The 17824-nt window shown below is 42.3% G+C and overlaps 1 pseudogene across 1 annotated transcript; it reads left to right on the top strand.

Annotated features, from left to right (window-relative positions):
• Positions 1–9218: 9218 nt before the first annotated feature.
• On the top strand, positions 9219–10695 carry LOC112608175 (annotated as a pseudogene). The gene has a single exon (XR_003115955.1). The product of XR_003115955.1 is annotated as an argininosuccinate synthase pseudogene (transcript).
• The last annotated feature ends 7129 nt before the right edge of the window (positions 10696–17824 follow it).

The following is a 17824-nucleotide window of genomic DNA, read 5'->3' as shown; positions in this document are numbered from 1 at the left end:
GGTCCGGTAGGATAAGGGCAATTAAGGTGCCCAGCATGTGGCAAGGCACACAATAGGCATGGAATCAATGTTAGCTATTCTTCTCGTGGTTACTATTACTCAGAGAACAATGCTGTCAAACACACATAGGAAGAATTATAAGGAGGCATTTGTTCAGAGACAAGAAGCAGAGAAAATTGGAAATAACCCCAGCTCACTGCATGTCAGGATCTATAGGATATTTCACTTTAGCTCCTTTCAGGGAAAGATGTACCAAGTTCAATAGTACGAGGGAGTTTTTTTTTGTTTTTGTTTTTGTTTTTTTAACATTCTGAGTTTTAGCAAGGGAACTGGCCCTCATCCCCCGAAATCTCGTGCAGATTCCCCAGGTGTAAGACAGATCAAAACAACTACTCCAGTAAAACCTGACATGGGGTCAGGCCATGTGTTCTGAGCTCCATGTCACCCTCACAGATCTGAGACTTCTCAGAATAATGTGGCAAGCACTGTTCCAACACTAACCTAACTGGTTAATGAGTTGTAACTTTCCCAGTTTCTTCTGGGAGCAGGGGCACTGTGTCATCCACACCCTATTGTGGTTTGAAGAGGCAACAGGAGGTAAAGGGCACATTGGGAACAGCTGTACCAGGCTCCCGAACTACTTGGCACAGCACTTGTGCATGTCTCAAGCCTGTTCCTTAGGAGCCGTGCCCTTATTTGAGCTGGAGCAACACGTAGGGATTGTCCTCAAAAGCTGGTCCTCCTCAGTCTTGACTACCCCTTTGTTTACACATTCATCAGCAGGTGGTGGCTGAATGTTCCTCTTTGATTTCTGTGGCCCAGGAGCAGCGGGCTAAGACATGAGCTGAATAAACATCATATCATTTGGCAGTGGCAGGATTCCTGGTAACCTGGGTCAGGCAAGGTTTAAGAAGGATTAGGTTTAGATTAGAAAAAGAGTTGAGTTCTTTTTTTTCCCCCTGTGGTCTCTTAAGTGCCTACGGGTTTTGTAAGAGGAGAGTGGGCTGGCAGCCTAGGCTCAGTTGCTCCAGAAATAAAAGTGGTGAGCTTGGTGTTCTTTTCCAGAAGACCCAAGCATGTGCTAATTCTGAGTTTGGTTTCTGCTGTAAGGGTCGCGGGCTCTTGGGAATTTGGTGAAAGCTCTAGATGTTTCCTCTAGAGAATTGCACACGCACACGCGCGCGCGCGCACGCGCGCATGCACAGACAATTTTATTTATTTATGGTGCTTCCTGAAACACTCAGCCTGGGGGAATTTTAACAGCCCACACAGCTCACTAATAGCAGGCTGTACTCTTCCCCAAGGTGAGCCTGGGGGGTGCCCCACCTGGCCATCCTCCCCATGGTCACTCCTCAGTGACCACCGGCCACGCTGAATGAACTCTGCTGTCACACGGCCAGCTTTTCTTGGCAGTCTGGCCTTGGAGAGGCTTGCTGGGGGCTCTGGCAGTTGCTCTTGTTTATTACAAAGTCTTGCTCCACTCCCTGGCGACAGCTTGCAAACCAAAACTATTTCATTTCCCAGTTACAAACAGGTTAGAGGAGAGAGGGTGAAAAAGAAAAAGAAAAAAAAAAAAAAGGCAGACACCTTTTGAAGGCACGACTTCTCCTTGGCTTCCCTTGAGGATTGGTTTTGTCCTCCAGTGTCCCGCAGCTCTGGATTTGCTTCTAGGGTAACCGTGGTTTTTCTGCCCTCGAGTGAACAAAATTGCTGGTTGAATTGTTCCTTCTTGTTCTTCTCTATCTTGGTGGAGGTTTTTCCCCCACCACTTAGAAAAAAGGATGAGGCTAATACTCCCTCTTCCCCCAATTAAATGGATATTTCCCTTCTAACTGACTGACGTGGCAAAAACTACAATGTGGATGAAAGGGGGATGGGTGCAGGTAGCAAGGAAGGATAGAAGTATTTTCCAGTTCTATAAACAGCTGTCTGCCTCTCATCTTTACCACACAAAAATCACAGCTCAGAACCCTTGCAAAGGAGTGATGAGGCACTGAAGTGCCCAGTTCACCATCTACTTGTTATATAACAGTGAGCAAGTTATTTAACCTCTCTGAGCCCATTTTCTCCCACGATTAAAACATTACCTGCTGCATAAGGTGGTAGAGAGAATTCAATGAGAATGTGGGCCTAGTTGTTAGCAGTTCTTTGACTCCAAGTGAACATTCAGGAACTATTTATTATTAATATTATACATCTTTTTTTTTTTCTTTTTTTTTTAAACAGAGTCTCGCTTTTTCACCCAGGCTGGAATGTCTGCCTCCTGGGTTCAAGCGATTCCCCTGCCTCAGCCTCCTGAATAGCTGGGACTACAGGCACATGCCACTGTGCCCAGCTAACTTTTTGTATTTTCAGTAGAGACGGGGTTTCACCATGCTGGTCAGGCTGGTCTCAAACTCCTGACCTCATGATCTGCCCTCCTTGGCCTCCCAAAGTGCTGGGATGACAGGCGTGAGCCACCGTGCCCGGCCTGTAAATAGATTTTTATGCTCCAGTGGAGCACTATTTTTCCTGTAGAAACACCATCTAGCACTGCTATGGTCTGAATGCTTGTGTCCCCCAATATTTGTAGGGTGATTCGTAATCACCCACATGATAGTAACTGAAGGTGGGCCCTTTGGGGGGTGATTAAATCATGAGGGCAGATCCTTCATGAATGGGGTTAGTGTCCTTATAACGGAGTCTCCCAAGAGCTGCTTTGCCCCTTCCGTCCTATGGGGACACAGCAAGAAGTGCCGTCTAGAAGCCAGGATGCAGGGCCCTCACCAGACACTGAATCTGCCAGCTCCTTGAGTTTGGCCTTTCCAGCCTCTATAACTGTGAGAAATAAGTTTCTGTTGTTGATAAGCTACCCAGTGTGTGTATTTTGTTACAACAGCCCGAACAGACTAAGACAGGTGTCTTAAACACAAACATAGGCTCTTTCCAATTTGTACTAGGAAGTTCTACTTGCCACACCTAGGATGAGTAACTAATTAGGTGACATCATTTTAGGACCTGGTTGAAGGTTCTAATCCTAAATAATACTCTTAGCACAGAAGTAAGGGCAACTGATATGTCCAACCTACTATACCACATAGTAAAGATATTTGAAAACATTCAGGCCGGGGAGTGGCTCATGCCTATAATCCCAGCACTCTGGGAGGCCGAGGCGGGTGGATCACCTGAGGTCAGGAGTTTGAGACCAGCCTGACCAACATGGTGGAACACCATCTCTACTAAAAATACAAAATTAGCCAGGCGTGGTAGCGCATGCCTGTAATCCCAACTACTTGGGAGGCTGAGGCAGGAGAATCACTTGAACCTGGGAGGCAGAGGTTGCGGTGAGCCAAGATCATGCCATTGCACTCCAGTCTGGGCATCAAGAGTGAAAACTCCGTCTCAAAAATAAATAAATAAATAAATAAATAAATAAAAATTAAAAACAATGTTCAGACTCTGCTCTTCATGTAACACCACCATCAAGTCAGCAGAGAAGACAGTACAGGTTTTTCTAAGAGTAAATATTTGTTGGAGCACTTTGCATGTGCTAATAGATGTCCTAAGCAACTTATCTAGTTTAATCTTTTCAGTTATCTTCTGAATAGGTACTATTGTTATCATCATTATTTTATAAATGAAAACAGAGTCTTAGAGAGGTTAAGTGAATGTTTCAGAGTCACAGAGCTTGCACGAATGAGAACTGCTACTAAACTGAGAGCCTACTGCATTCTGTGGCTTTAGTCTCTTCTAATTCTTATGAGCCTATGTTGCTTCTCTTTAAACTCCCTAAAATAACAATGTTCAGTTGAGAAGTTCGTCCTTGCTCACTTTAATAGTACTGAACATCTCCCCCTAGCAGAATTCTCAGATGGCTTAACACTGTCCAGAGCAAACTCAGCTTCAGATTTATGTAAAACAACTTTCACATTGTTTGTGAAACTGATGGATAATTTATTTTTCAACCACATGCAGAAGAAAACTATGTAAGTGCACACATCCTTCAGTGTTCACAAATAAAATGGGAAGAAGTAATAGTGTTCATTTACATCATCCACAATGTTTGCTATAAAACATAAGAAACAGTTCTTAAAGCCATATACAGACTCACGCAGTGGTGCTTCTGCAAAAACTTACGCTATGAACTCTAGTCTATTCTCTCATTTCTTTTTTGAGACAGAGTCTCACTCAGTCACCCAGTCTGGAGTACGGTGGTATGATCTCAGCTCACAGCAACCTCTGCCTCCCGGGTTCAAGGGATTCTTGCGCCTCAGCCTCCCAAGTAGCTGGGATTACAGGCGTGCACCACCACACCTGGCTTTTTAATTAATTAATTATTTTATTTATTTATTTTTGTATTTTAGTAGAGATGAGGTTTCACCATATTGGCCAGGCTGGTCTTGAACTCCTGGCGTCAAGTGATCCATCCACTCAGCCTTCAATAGTGCTGGGATTACAGGCGTGAGCCACTGCGCCTAGTTTATCCTCTCATTTCTATTGGCCCTAAGCAAGTTTGAGATCTGAACTAAACTTCTTTATGTAATGTTTGTTTTGTTTTGTTTTTTCCTCTGATTGTAAAAGTCCATTGTAGAAAATTTAGAAAATGCAGGTGTGTATAAAGAAGCCACTCAAATGAACCAAATTTCTTAGTGTTTGGTCTGGACTCAGATTCATAGCTCATTTGGCTCTTAATAAAATTCAGAGTTGTTTTTGTGACGGACTACAAGGATAACCTTTTGATTCTAGTGTAATTTAAGATATTTTACCAGTGGGGCACGGTGGCCTACGCCTGTAGTCCCAGCACTTTGGGAGGCCAAGGCAGGCAGATCACTTGAGGTCAGGAGTTCGAGACCAGCCTAACCAACATGGGGAAACCCCATTTCTACTAAAAATACAAAATTAGCTGGGTGTGGCGGTGCATGCCTGTAATCCCAGCTACTCAGGAGGCTGAGACAGGAAAATCACTTGAACCTGGGAGGCGGAGGTTGCAGTGAGCCGAGATGGCGCCACTGCACTCCAGCCTGGGCAACAAGAAAGAAACTCCATCTAAAAAAAAAAAAAAAAAAAAAAAAAGATATTTTAAAGAAGTCAAGTTAGAAAAGAATTTTTTTTATCTGCTCCTAATTGTTATGGGTGAGTATCTAGAGAAATGTTGAATGGAGAAAAAGTAAGCCTATGACATTCTTCAGTGCTTTCTATTGTATAGCAAACTGGATTCTTGCCTTCTCTGAGCTTTCAAAATGATCTGGAATCTTGACCTTTCAAAGCTATGGTTTAAAAAGACAACTAGAAATGTGATTTTCTGCTCTTCATTGTTTTCCCATATTTCTTCCTATTTATAAAGGATTAAAATGTTATACCTAAAAAAAGAAAATTACAAAAATCAGCTTATATCTATATCATTTTTGGATATTTGTAGTATTTAATATTTGTATCTTATCTGAATATGATTCAAAGAACAAATTACTTCCACATATATTTCTTTCTTCCTATAATGGCTATCAGACACTTTAAATCTATTTAAAAGTTATTTTCATGTATTGGCTGCATATGAACATGTAAAGGAAAAAGATCATACCATTTAATTTTCCATGTTCTTAAATCAACCATATTGAATTGGCATTGTGTGTTCAGAATGTCCCCAATCATATGTGAAAAAAAAAAAATAGGTAGACATTAACCTAATTTTCTTCTTTCTCTTTCACTTGGTTTCAAAGTCAAGTTAGAGGTGAGTTGATTTCATTTTACACAGCACTACTTCCCATGTTATCTGTGAGCCAACATTTCATAAAGCAATTAGTATTCTCAAATTTACAATCCACAATTTGAGGGGCATTAATTGCTCAGGTAATTATTTGTTTATGTAATATTTATTTACTTGCTTATCACCTCATCTGAGAACCTCAGTGTGATTCATAAACATTAACTTTTTGTAATTATGTTTTATTGCAAGAAAATAAGATACATAGTTATTAGTATATTTTAAATCATTATTAGCTTTGCAGTTGACCAAGAAAGCTGGCATTTAGATTGGTGGTTATAACTTAAATCTAACTTAAATCGTTCTTCTTTTTGGTGCCAGTGATGTGCTATCATATACTGAAAGAATTCTGAATGATATTTCAGCTTTGCAAAGTGATAGCAGAAGAACCTGATGCAAGTTTATTCTCGTCTTCTTTAAGATTTCCAGTATTTTATCTCTAACATGGTAGGAATGTCTTGAATTAAGCATGTAGAATTTTATTTTTAGGGTCCTCCAAATAGCTCATTCTCTCACGTCCTAGCATGACCTTCAATAACCAAACAAGCAAAAAGTCTAACAGTTACAAATATAGTGTTTACCAATATAAAAAAAAAAAAAAACATTCTTATGATACCTAGTCTGTCTAGGCTTGTGACCTTTTCCACTGAACTCTGAACACATCTGGCTTTTTTCTGCCAAACCTCAGATCTCTGACCTGTGTTGTTTGTGGTCATCACCTTTGTTGTTGTTGCTGTTTTTAAGTTAATTCTACTAGGGTTGTAGAGCTCCAGGCTGTGAACTATGATTTGTAATCTCTTGTGTTTATGACATTCTACTTCTTTCCAACATGATTTGTGGCTGACTTTATTTTTAACATTTGGACACAATGCTTTCATATTTCAAAGCTGACCTTTGATCTTTGTGTGTTCTATTTTGTAAATCGTAGGTGATGGATCTGGGGAGCCACAGGTGAGAGGGGCTAAAAAAAGGTCCCAGAAATGTGGTGGTTGCTTGTTGGCTGCCATGATTCAACAGCAGGGTCATGAAAGCTGATGCAGGGAGTTGCTCAGACCAGGGAAGAGTTTGGACGGTAAATATGAGTCACTGCCTGATCCAGCAAACTCCCGCGGTGCCTCTGAGTCTAGGATCAGGGTCATCTTTGACTTGAGAGTGAATAACAATGTCTGCTTTCCCAAAGGAATAAAGATGGAAAGTTCTGATATCCACTTTTAATCATATATTTTTCTAGCAATATGCTAATTTAACACATCAGCACCTGTAGGTCTCTCAACATGTCAATAATTTTAGTCATGTTAACATGCTGATGACTGTGCCATTTTAGTCCTTTGAGTTTGCAGACTTATAAAACAGATGTGTTCCTGTGAGGACATACTTAGATGGCTTTCTCATAGTTTCCAACTTACCTACATTTAAATTAACATTAAAATAAGTAATTATATTATAAAATTATAGTTTCCCAAAAGATTTTTGAGTCCAGATTCCTATTGTCCTAAAAGGTGGCAATTATTTGTCTTCGGTAGACTATTAACTTCATAATTTTCATTAAGATTAATTCTATTAATTCCTTGGTGGTCCATCCCTATATTGAGTAACCCATTTTCTGGGATACCTTCCTAAAAAGCAATGGAGCTTCTTACTGAAGCAATGTAAGACTGGTATTATTATTCTTCAACAATCCTCAATGGAAACAGAAAAGTGACCATTTTCCTTCCTTTGCTCCTTCCGTCATTTCCTCCTCATTCCTTTCTTCCTAATTATTTTATTTTTATTTATTCACTAGAGACAGGGTCTTGCTCTGTTGCCCGGGTTGAAGTGCAGTGGCACTATCATGGTTCACCATAGCCTTGACCTCCTGGGCTCAGGTAGCTGAGATCACAGGTGTGCACCACCACATCTGGCTGATTTTGTTTGTTTGTTTGTTTGTTTTGGAGAGACAGAGTCTATCTATGTCGCCCAGGCTGATCTCGAACTCCTAAACTCAAGCAATCCTCCTACCTCAACCCAAAGCACTGGGCTTACAGGCCTGAGCCATGTGTTCAACCCCTCTTTCTCCCTAATTTAAATTCTAGTTAAGGGGAGGTACACGAATCCTGAACACAAGCTATGTGACTAACAAGTCAATATTCAACTAACAAGGCTTAGAACTTTATCTTTACCTGGTTGGAGATTCACCCAAACTCTATGAAATGAAGTGCCACGGAAGAATATCTCATGGAAAAAGCCCAGGCTTTGGATTTTTTTTTTTTTTTTTTTTTTTATGGAGTCTCACCCTGTCCCTTAGGCTGGAGTGCAGTGGCGCAATCTTGGCTCACTGCAGCCTCCCTCTCCTGGGTTCAAGCGATTCTCCTGCCTCAGCTTCCCAAGTAGCTGGGATTACAGGCATGCGCCGTGACACCTGGCTAATTTTTGTATTTTTAGTAGAGATGGGGTTTCCCCATGTTGACCAGGCTGGTCTCAGGTGATCCATTTGCCTTGGCCTCCCAAAGTGCAGGAATTACACCATGCCCAGCTTGGATTTAAATGCATTTTTATTCCAGTATGGCTCTTCCATTTTACCTGCTGTGATCTTGGACAAGTTAACCTGATTCAACATGTGTAGAAGAAAGAAAACAATAGTTAACTAATGGAATGGTGATGAAGATTAAATTAGATAAGAAATGCAAGTAATGTGCCTAAAATAGTGACTTTCACCTGGTATATGCTCTCTACATAAACCTAAAAATAATTTTAGGTTTATGTAGAGAGCATATACCAGCTTAAAGTTAATTTCTCAAATATTTGAACAATTCCTATTAATTGTAATTCCTGCACTTTGGGAGGCCAAGGCAGATGGATCACTTGAGACCAGCCTGGCCAACATGGGGAAACTCCATCTCTACTGAAAATACAAAAGTTAGCCAGGCATCATGGCACATGCCTGTAATCCCAACTACTTGGTTTAACCAAACCTAAAATTATTTTTACATTCTAGTTAAGGGGAGGTACATGAATCTAAAACATAAACCTAAAATTATTTTTAGGATGATGAATTATTTTTAGGATGATGAAGAGACATCAAGAAATTTTGCCTTTGCTGAGGTTGGCAACAGCTGATAATGAGATTCCAAAGGGGAATATGGTAAGCAGGGCGAATTAGGAGATTGAACTGCAAAAGATCCAGAGAGACAAGATGAAGTCACATGAAGATAGCATCTAAACAATGATGAAAGATGAAATTCAGGCAAGGTGTTCTGATGTATTGGCAACATGCAAGATGCTGCTGGACAAACTCCTGGGCATCACTAAACCTTAGAGGTAATCATGGAGTGAAAAATCCATTCAGGAGATTGCCTAAGAAGATAAATGCAAAAGAGGCACTAAAAATATGTGATTAGGCCCTGCTCTGCTGCCTGCCACCGCTGCCCGAGCCCGAGTGGTTCACTGCACCGTGAAGACAGATTCCAGATGCCAGGAACTCACGCCTCCAATCCCAGACACTATGTCCAGCAAAGGCTCCGTGGTTCTGGCCTACAGTGGCGGCCTGGACACCTTGTGCATCCTCGTGTGGCTGAAGGAACAAGGCTACGACGTCATTGCCTATCTGGCCAACATTGGCCAGAAGGAAGACTTCGAGGAAGCCAGGAAGAAGGCACTGAAGCTTGGGGCCAAAAAGGTGTTCATTGAGGACGTCAGCAGGGAGTTTGTGGAGGAGTTCATCTGGCCGGCCATCCAGTCCAGTGCACTGTATGAGGACCGCTACCTCCTGGGCACCTCTCTCGCCAGGCCTTGCATTGCCCGCAAACAAGTGGAAATCGCCCAGCAGGAGGGGGCCAAGTATGTGTCCCATGGCGCCACGGGAAAGGGGAATGATCAGGTCTGGTTTGAGCTCACCTGCTACTCGCTGGCCCCCCAGATAAAGGTCATTGCTCCCTGGAGGATGCCCGAATTCTACAACCGGTTCAAGGGCCGCAGTGACCTGATGGAATACGCAAAGCAACACGGGATTCCCATCCCGGTCACCCCCAAGAGCCCATGGAGTATGGACGAGAACCTCATGCACATCAGCCAGGAGGCTGGAATCCTGGAGAACCCCAAGACCAAGCGCCTCCCGGTCTCTACACGAAGACCCAGGACCCGGCCAAAGCCCCCAACACCCCTGACATTCTCGAGATCGAGTTCAAAAAAGGGGTCCCCGTGAAGGTGACCAACGTCAAGGATGGCACCACTCACCAGACCTCCTTGAAGCTCTTCATGTACCTGAACGAAGTCGCGGGCAAGCATGGTGTGGGCTGTATTGACATCGTGGAGAACCGCTTCATTGGAATGAAGTCCCGAGGTATCTACGAGACCCCAGCAGGCACCATCCTTTACCACGCTCATTTAGACATAGAGGCCTTCACCATGGACCGAGAAGTGCGCAAAATCAAACAAGGCCTGGGCTTGAAATTTGCTGAGCTGGTGTATACCGGTTTCTGGCACAGCCCTGAGTGTGAATTTGTCCGCCACTGCATCGCCAAGTCCCAGGAGCGAGTGGAAGGGAAAGTGCAGGTGTCCGTCCTCAAGGGCCAGGTGTACATCCTCAGCCGGGAGTCCGCACTGTCTCTCTACAACGAGGAGCTGGTGAGCATGAACGTGCAGGGTGATTATGAGCCGATTGATGCCACCGGGTTCATCAACATCAATTCCCTCAGGCTGAAGGAATATCATCATCTCCAGAGCAAGGTCACTGCCAAATAGACCCCTGTACAATGAGGAGCTGGGGCCTCCTCAATTTGCAGATCCCCCAAGTACAGGCACTAATTGTTGTGATAATTTGTGATTGTGACTTGTTCTCCCTGGCTGGCAGCATAGTGGGGCTGCCAGGCCCCAGCTTTGTTCCCTGGTCCCCCTGAAGCCTGCAGACGTTGTGTTGTCACCGAAGAGAAGGGTTGGGGGCAGCTGCGGTGGGGAGCTATAAAATGACAATTAAAAGAAAAAAAAAATATATGTGATTAATGCTCTCAAAGGCAATGGGCAGGGGGGATCAGGATAATAATGAGACTTTACCATTTCACAAAAGATCTTTACATGTGTCATCTCCATATTGCAGAGCAGCCCTGAAAGACAGGAACCTCCCACATCATCATTTTATAGATGTGGAACTGAAGCTCAGGCACAATTAAGTGACTTGCCCAAAGCCACACAGCCAGTAAAGGACAAAGCCAGGACTTGAATGTGGATCTTCCAATTCTAAATCCATTATAATCTGCTCTAAAGGACTGTCAAATGTGATGTTTCACTGAGGAATGATGACTTTGAATAGCACCATTTTCTGGTAGAAGGCAAATTATCTTTCTGCCTTGAATACAATAGTTTCACATTAACTGAGGCCAACTGTGGTCCGAAAACAGATGAGTACGGTACAATAAGATATTCTGAAAGAAAGAGAGAGACATTTGTATAATTTTTTTTTTTTTTTTTTTTTGAGACAGGGTCTTGCTCTGTTGCCCGCGGTGGAGTGCAGTGGCACAAACATGGTTCACTGCAGTCTCAACCCCCTGGGTTTAAGCAATCCTTCTGCCTCAGCCCCTGAGTAACTAGGACCACAGGCATGCGCCACCATGACTGGCTAAGTGTTTTATTTTTTGTAGAGATGGAGTTTTGCCAAATTGCCCAGGCTCCTGGGCTCAAGGGATCCTCCCGCCTCTGCCTCCCAAAGTGTTGGGATTCACAGCCATAAGCCACCGTGCCAGCCTTACATAACTTTTATTACAGTATGTTGTTGCAATGTTTAAATTTTACTATGAGTTATTGTTGTTAATCTCTTACTGTGCCTAATTTATATATTAAACTTTATAATTGTTATGTATGTATAGGGAAAACATAGTATATACAGGGTTTGGTAAAAATCTGATTTCAGGCATCTAATGGTGGGCTTGGAAGGTATCCCCCCAGATAAGAAAGGACTACTGTAATGTTCACCTGAATAATTTAGGGGAATGTTTAGAAGCCTTAATTATAGACATTGACTCTCAGGCTATCCCCAGTCTCTAAATGTTTCCTGTGTCGATATACTCAGTTTCTGAGGGAGACACATTAAATGTATGTTCCAGAAAACACTTCAGGCAAATATACCCATATTAATACAAAATAGGACTTAACCCCAAACCCACATGGGTTTTCTACCCTGGTGACCTCAACTGGGCTATTTCTTGGCTTCTGGCCCAATAAGGCTTACTATAAAGGCAAACCAAAGACCATGGGCTTGAGTATTGCACTCGAAATCACAGGCACTTTTGCTGCTAATCTTGCAGGAAATTACAAAATAAAATTAACTGAGGTACAGCTTATACACTAAACTACATATGCAGTAAAGCACACAAACCTTAACTGTACAGCTTGATGAATTTTAACATATGTATACCCCGTGTAACCCCTACCGTCAAGATATAGAACATTTCTGGTACCTGCAGGGCATTTTAGAATATCTACAAAAATTAACTTTCCCACTCTAAACTGTCAGTGGGTATGAGGATGGTCTTTGCCTACGGTCTTACCAGGACAAGCAAATAAAAGCACTAATGTTTAAATTTCAGGAAGTCCTTAGCTCTTCAGAGGCAGACCCTATGCTTACAAAGAGGGTGGGTCAGGAGTGAGCTGGCCAGCACTGTTTCCGCCTGTCTCTGCAGCATTTCCTCTTTCTGTAGTACTTTAGCTGGTTTTCCTCAGAGCAAACACTCCTTTCCACGTGTCTGAGTCACACTAATCCCATCTTCCTGGTGCCAGGGTTGGATGATGGGAACGAGGCCTAAGCCAATGAGCGTGCTGCGTTCCCAGCCCACACTGATAGGCCTAGGGGTAGGCCCAATGTAAAGCAAGAAGAGGTTCGCTGAGACAGCAAGCCAGAATCAGGAAGGGTGGAGCCAACACTCTGAGGCAGAAATCAGATCTGCTGACACGCCCGGCCGAGCTCCCTTATGTACCCACGCCTGAAACAAGATCCACCCTTGGACTTGAAGTTACAAGACTCTGTAGATTCTCTTGTGTCAAGCACAAGCAGCTTGAACTTTGTTTTCTGTCACTTGCAGTCAAAATGACCTAGTAAGTTTCTGCGAGGGCTAAGTTGTCCCCTGTAAGAGAATGACAGGAATTTTTTCTTCTCTTAAAAGAGAGTGGGCATAGAAAGGAGGGGAAAAGGAAGAGAGGAAGGCTGGAGCCCGAACTGTGGCAGAAAAGGAACGAAAGATTCGTTTTTTAAGAACAAGGACAAGGATGATGAATATTGTATTCATGTTTTTTACATTTTATGCAAACTACTTTCACCTTTCCCAAACTCCAGCAAAGCTGACTACATATAAAAATGCCTGTGTGAGTGTGTGTGTGTGTGTGTGTGTGTGTGTATGTGAAAGAGAGAGAGAGGGAGAGAGAGAAGAGAGGAGAGAGGATGAGGGAGAAGAAGAGGGACGAGGAGGAGAGGAAGGCAGGCTGGCTGGCTGGCCAGGATCAACATTGTATTGAGGTGATAGAGAATAAGGAACACAAGAGGCAATGAAAAGATTATCTCTAAACTCAACAAATTCAGCAAAATAGGAGCTTGAAGCCAGAACTAATCATGGAAATGTAAGCCCTCTGGCAATGCATAGAATTGTTGAAGAATGAGTTGGACTTCCACAAGTCTTGGTATGGGGGGTTGAGCCTATCTCCTCTAGATCTCAAGAGGCAGGGTGACCCCAATTAACTAGGGCTGACATTATCCCTAAGTCTATTTATTTGGCAATAACATTACTTGCTAGCAAGAGTTTTCTCAGCCACTTCTAACTTTGGGTTGGTTAAACAGGAACCAAAAAGGCAAACAAATAAAAATCTACACAGGAAGTGAAAATCAGATAATAGTAAAATATTTTTCAAAAATGTCTTCAAATAAGGAACCTCAAAATTAACAAACTCTTTCACTGTACTGATTTGCAAGAAATCTGCTTCCCAAAGCCCAAACATACCCAAAGGAAAACAAAATGCATGTATTTTGCTTTGCTTAATGTGGATTTTGTGCATTTTGCCCATGCAAAATTCTAGGCCTCCGTGAACGTAACTCACTCACAGTTCTCTGAAGTTACCAGTTAACCCAAAATTAGACATTTACCACTTAATGGGAAAAACATGTGCTTTCTCTACTCCCATCACCGCACCCTACCTTGGAACTTTTTCCATTCAGTTAACATGTATTAAATTCTAACGGCACTAGATGTTACACAGAGTACAGACAACAAAGTAGGCAAGATCTATGCCCTCAGAAATTACATAAGAAGAAACATGTATAGATGATCAACACATTCTCCACTGGCTAATTCCAATGTCAAGAAAGCTAAGTATAGGTATGTATAACCCAAGGAAAAGGAGAAGCCAGATATTTAGGTTGGGTTCCCAGGGAAATAAACTTCAGCATGGAGATTAGTATGCAAATAGTATATTAGAGAGTGTTCCCAGGATCAAAACCTGTGGGAGGGAAGAAGCCAGGACTGGGTAGGAAAAGAAGTAGTGCCTGAGACTGTCTGAATCCAGGCCTGAAGTCAATCTTCAGGGAGCCCTGAAGCTGGCTCAACCTTTCAGAGTTGTTCTGAGTCAGGAAGAGACTTCTAGAGCTTTCAACTCCACATGGACCAATCATGGGACGCTGACTGCCCCAGGAAGGGGTATGACTTTGCTGGGGGAGCTCTGAAGACTGTCCGCTGGCATTCTTCCCAAAAACATCTGGAGGAATAAATCCTTCAGTCTTGAAAAAGAGATCGGGGGGCACAGTGCACAGCATCTACACCACCGGAAATTATTTAAGGTTTTGGAATTCAATTAATCTGGTGATACCCTAACATATGAACTTCCCATTTCTTTTTGGAGGGTAGGAGTGGCTCTCCTGGGCAGGTTCTCCTTGAGCAGCAATCTGCTTCATACTTAATCACCTTATTAACTTGTCTAATAAAGTTTTCCCAGGGAAGGAAGCATTTTAGCCCAATGATAACCATTAGCATGTTGTTTGGGCTGATAATGAAAACACTAACATCAGAATGAAGTCGTTTGGAGTTGGAGTCACACGGAATGGTTGTGTTTTCACCGGAGTAGAAGTGCTTTGAATATTATTGACTCACTTAGACCTTTGGGTATATAGGGGCACCAGAGAGTTGATAATGCCTGTCAGAGGAAGGCAGCTGACATGCTGCTCAATCCCAACTATTTGCAACTTGAACGTCTACTATCAGTGAAGACAGAAAGTGAACTTGCTTGTGAAGATACCCTGACTTCAGCGCTGTTAGTTCCATCTAATAGAGCTGTTACCAGATCCAACTCTGCAATGTGCCTTCAAGTATATTATTAATGTTCAGGAATGCAGGGCAGTCAAGTTCGGTCTTTCTTTCAACAAAAAGTAAATGATAAAATTATATTCCAAGAACCTGAGGATCCTGTCCTCATGAAGAGTGTTCCCCAAGAATCCCAAAGGAATTTTTTTCTGTGTTGATTGTTATTCATAGCATGGGAAAAAAAAAAAAATCCAAATTCTTGTTTTTCTTCTTCTCCTAGAACTACCTGCAGCCACTCAAGAAACATGGAAATCACTGTGATATCCACTTATTTTGCAAATATGGGTGGACAGTGCTGCATTTAAGATGATGGGAATGGGCTTTCTGCATTATTACTCAATTAATTAATTTAATGACCCCAACCACATTATAAAGGACAGCATCTTGGCCAGGTGCGGTGGCTTACGCCTGTAATCCCCAGACTTTGGGAGGCTGAGGTGGGCAGATCATTTGAGGTCAGGAGTTCGAGACCAGCCTAGCCAACATGGCGAAACCCCATCTCTACTAAAAAAAAAAAAAAGACGAAAATTAGTTGGTTGTGGAGAGCGCCTATAATCCCAGCTACTCAGGAGGCTGAGGCAGAAGAATCGCTTGAACCAGGGAGGCGGAAGCAGAGATTGCAGTGAGCCGAGATCGTACCACTGAACTCCAGCCTGGGCAACAAGAGTGAGACTCCATCTCTAAATAAATAAGTAAATAAATAGAGGACAGCACCTCACAAATGCTTTCTTTGTGTAGGAGAAGCAAGGGAAAATAATATAGAACAGACAGCTGTGAACAGGCCCTGTGCTAATTTGATTTATAATCACCTAAAAAATAAGAAACATCAGATGCTCTTAATTGGAAATTTTCTCTTCAATAGAGAAATATGCCCTGCCATATTTTTATTTAAGAACCACTGTGGAGTTTGTAGGGAGTTTGGGGACGGCTCTGTGCAAAGTTAATCATAGCCTGCTCAATTGATTATAGCATGCATTCTGTTTGCTTGTCACGTGAATAGAGCGAGGCTTCAACTGCATGACATGAATAGGCTGGACGTGCCAGAGAATTACGTGTTGTATTATTTGTTAAACTTTAGAACCACAACCAATGCTTAATGCTGAAAACCTCTAATCAGTATTGGACTGTTCAGACTTAAAGCTGTGTTTACAATAGTAACAGATAGTAGGACGGATGTATCTTCCATTTGCAAATTAAATAGAAACATACATTGTAATTGAAAGCCCCTTAAAAATTCCCCAGATGGAGTTAAAAAGTAATCACTTGATGAGTTTATTGGGAAAAAAATGGAAAAATATTTATTAAAAATATTCAATTACTAGAACGCTCTCTGTCCCTAAAGACTGATGGGGGATAGCAACACAAAGTAACTCATTCAGAGGCATTATACACTGGGCTCGTGGCTCATGCCTGTAATCCCAGCACTTTGGGAAGCTGAGGCAAGTGGATCACTTGAGATCAGGAGTTCGAGACCAGCCTGGCCAACATGATGAAACCCCATCTCTACTAAAAATACGAAAATTAGCTGAGCGTGGTGGCGGACACCTGTAATCCCAGCTACTTGGGACGCTCAGACGGGAGAATTGCTTGAACCAGGAGGTGAAGTTTGCAGCGAGCCAAGATCATACCACTGCACTCCAGCCTGGGCGATAGAGTGAGACTCAGTCTCAAAAAAAAAAAAAAAAAAAAAAAAAAAAAAAAAAAGGTATTGTATTCTTCATACTAACTGATAAATAACATCTAAGAAAAACAAGGTATTATTGCTATGGCACTAATAAATAATTATAATAAGCCAAGGTAGAGAGAGAAAACGCTTTCCTTCTTCCTGCAGTGTTATATCAAAATCTAGAGAGATTGTTCATGAATAGTTGCATTTTATTATAGTAAAGGATATTCAAATGTTTACTTAAGTAAAGTCCTGAAAATTTTTAGGACATCTTGCTTTGTTTTGCCCTGTTTATAACCTTACTAGCCTCTTTTCTTGGTCGAGGTGGGGACAGGGGCTCTGTTGCATTTTCCTCAGTAGATAATTAGTTTTAGCATGATTGAAATAATAGAGAAGCTCTGAAGACAGTTCTTGAAAATCAGCAGCCTGAAGAAATTACATTTGGCTTACAAGATTAGTATTACTTCTGCCCATGTTTACTATTGCTGTATTCCATCTTCTGAGCCATTGGTGTCTCTGTAGTTCACCATATACAGGCCAAGAACACATGCCTGAAACAAATACATTCCACTCTCCTGAGGCAGTGGCGTGGAGCTGATTATTCTGATTACTGTAGGGGGTGACAAGGAGACACATTCTCATTAGCATCATATTAGTCTGTTCTTGCATTGCTATAAAGGAATACATGAGATTGGGTAATTTATAATGATAAGAAGTTTAATTGGCTCATGGTTCTGCAGGCTGTACAGGAAGCATGGTGCTGGCATCTGTTCCTGGGGAGGACCTCAACAAGCTTACACTCACGGTGGAAAGGTGAAAGGGAAGCCAGCATGTTGCGTGGAAGAAGGGGGTAAAAGAGAAAGAGCAAGAGACAGAGAGAAGAAGTGCCATACTCTTTTCAAAAACCAGCTCTTGTGTGAACTCAGAGCAGGAACTCACTCATCACCAATAGGAGAGCATTAAGCTATTTATGAGGGATCCACCCCCATGATCCAAATATCTCCTACCAGGTCCCACCTCCCAACCTTGGGGGTTACATTTCAACATGAGATTTGGAGGGGACGAATACCAACCCATATCAAATACTGTTCAGATATACAGGCAAGA

Source organism: Theropithecus gelada, chromosome 15 (assembly GCF_003255815.1).
Source record: "Theropithecus gelada isolate Dixy chromosome 15, Tgel_1.0, whole genome shotgun sequence".
Classification (NCBI taxonomy): Eukaryota; Metazoa; Chordata; class Mammalia; order Primates; family Cercopithecidae; genus Theropithecus; species Theropithecus gelada.
This window is presented reverse-complemented; position numbering and strand designations above follow the sequence as displayed.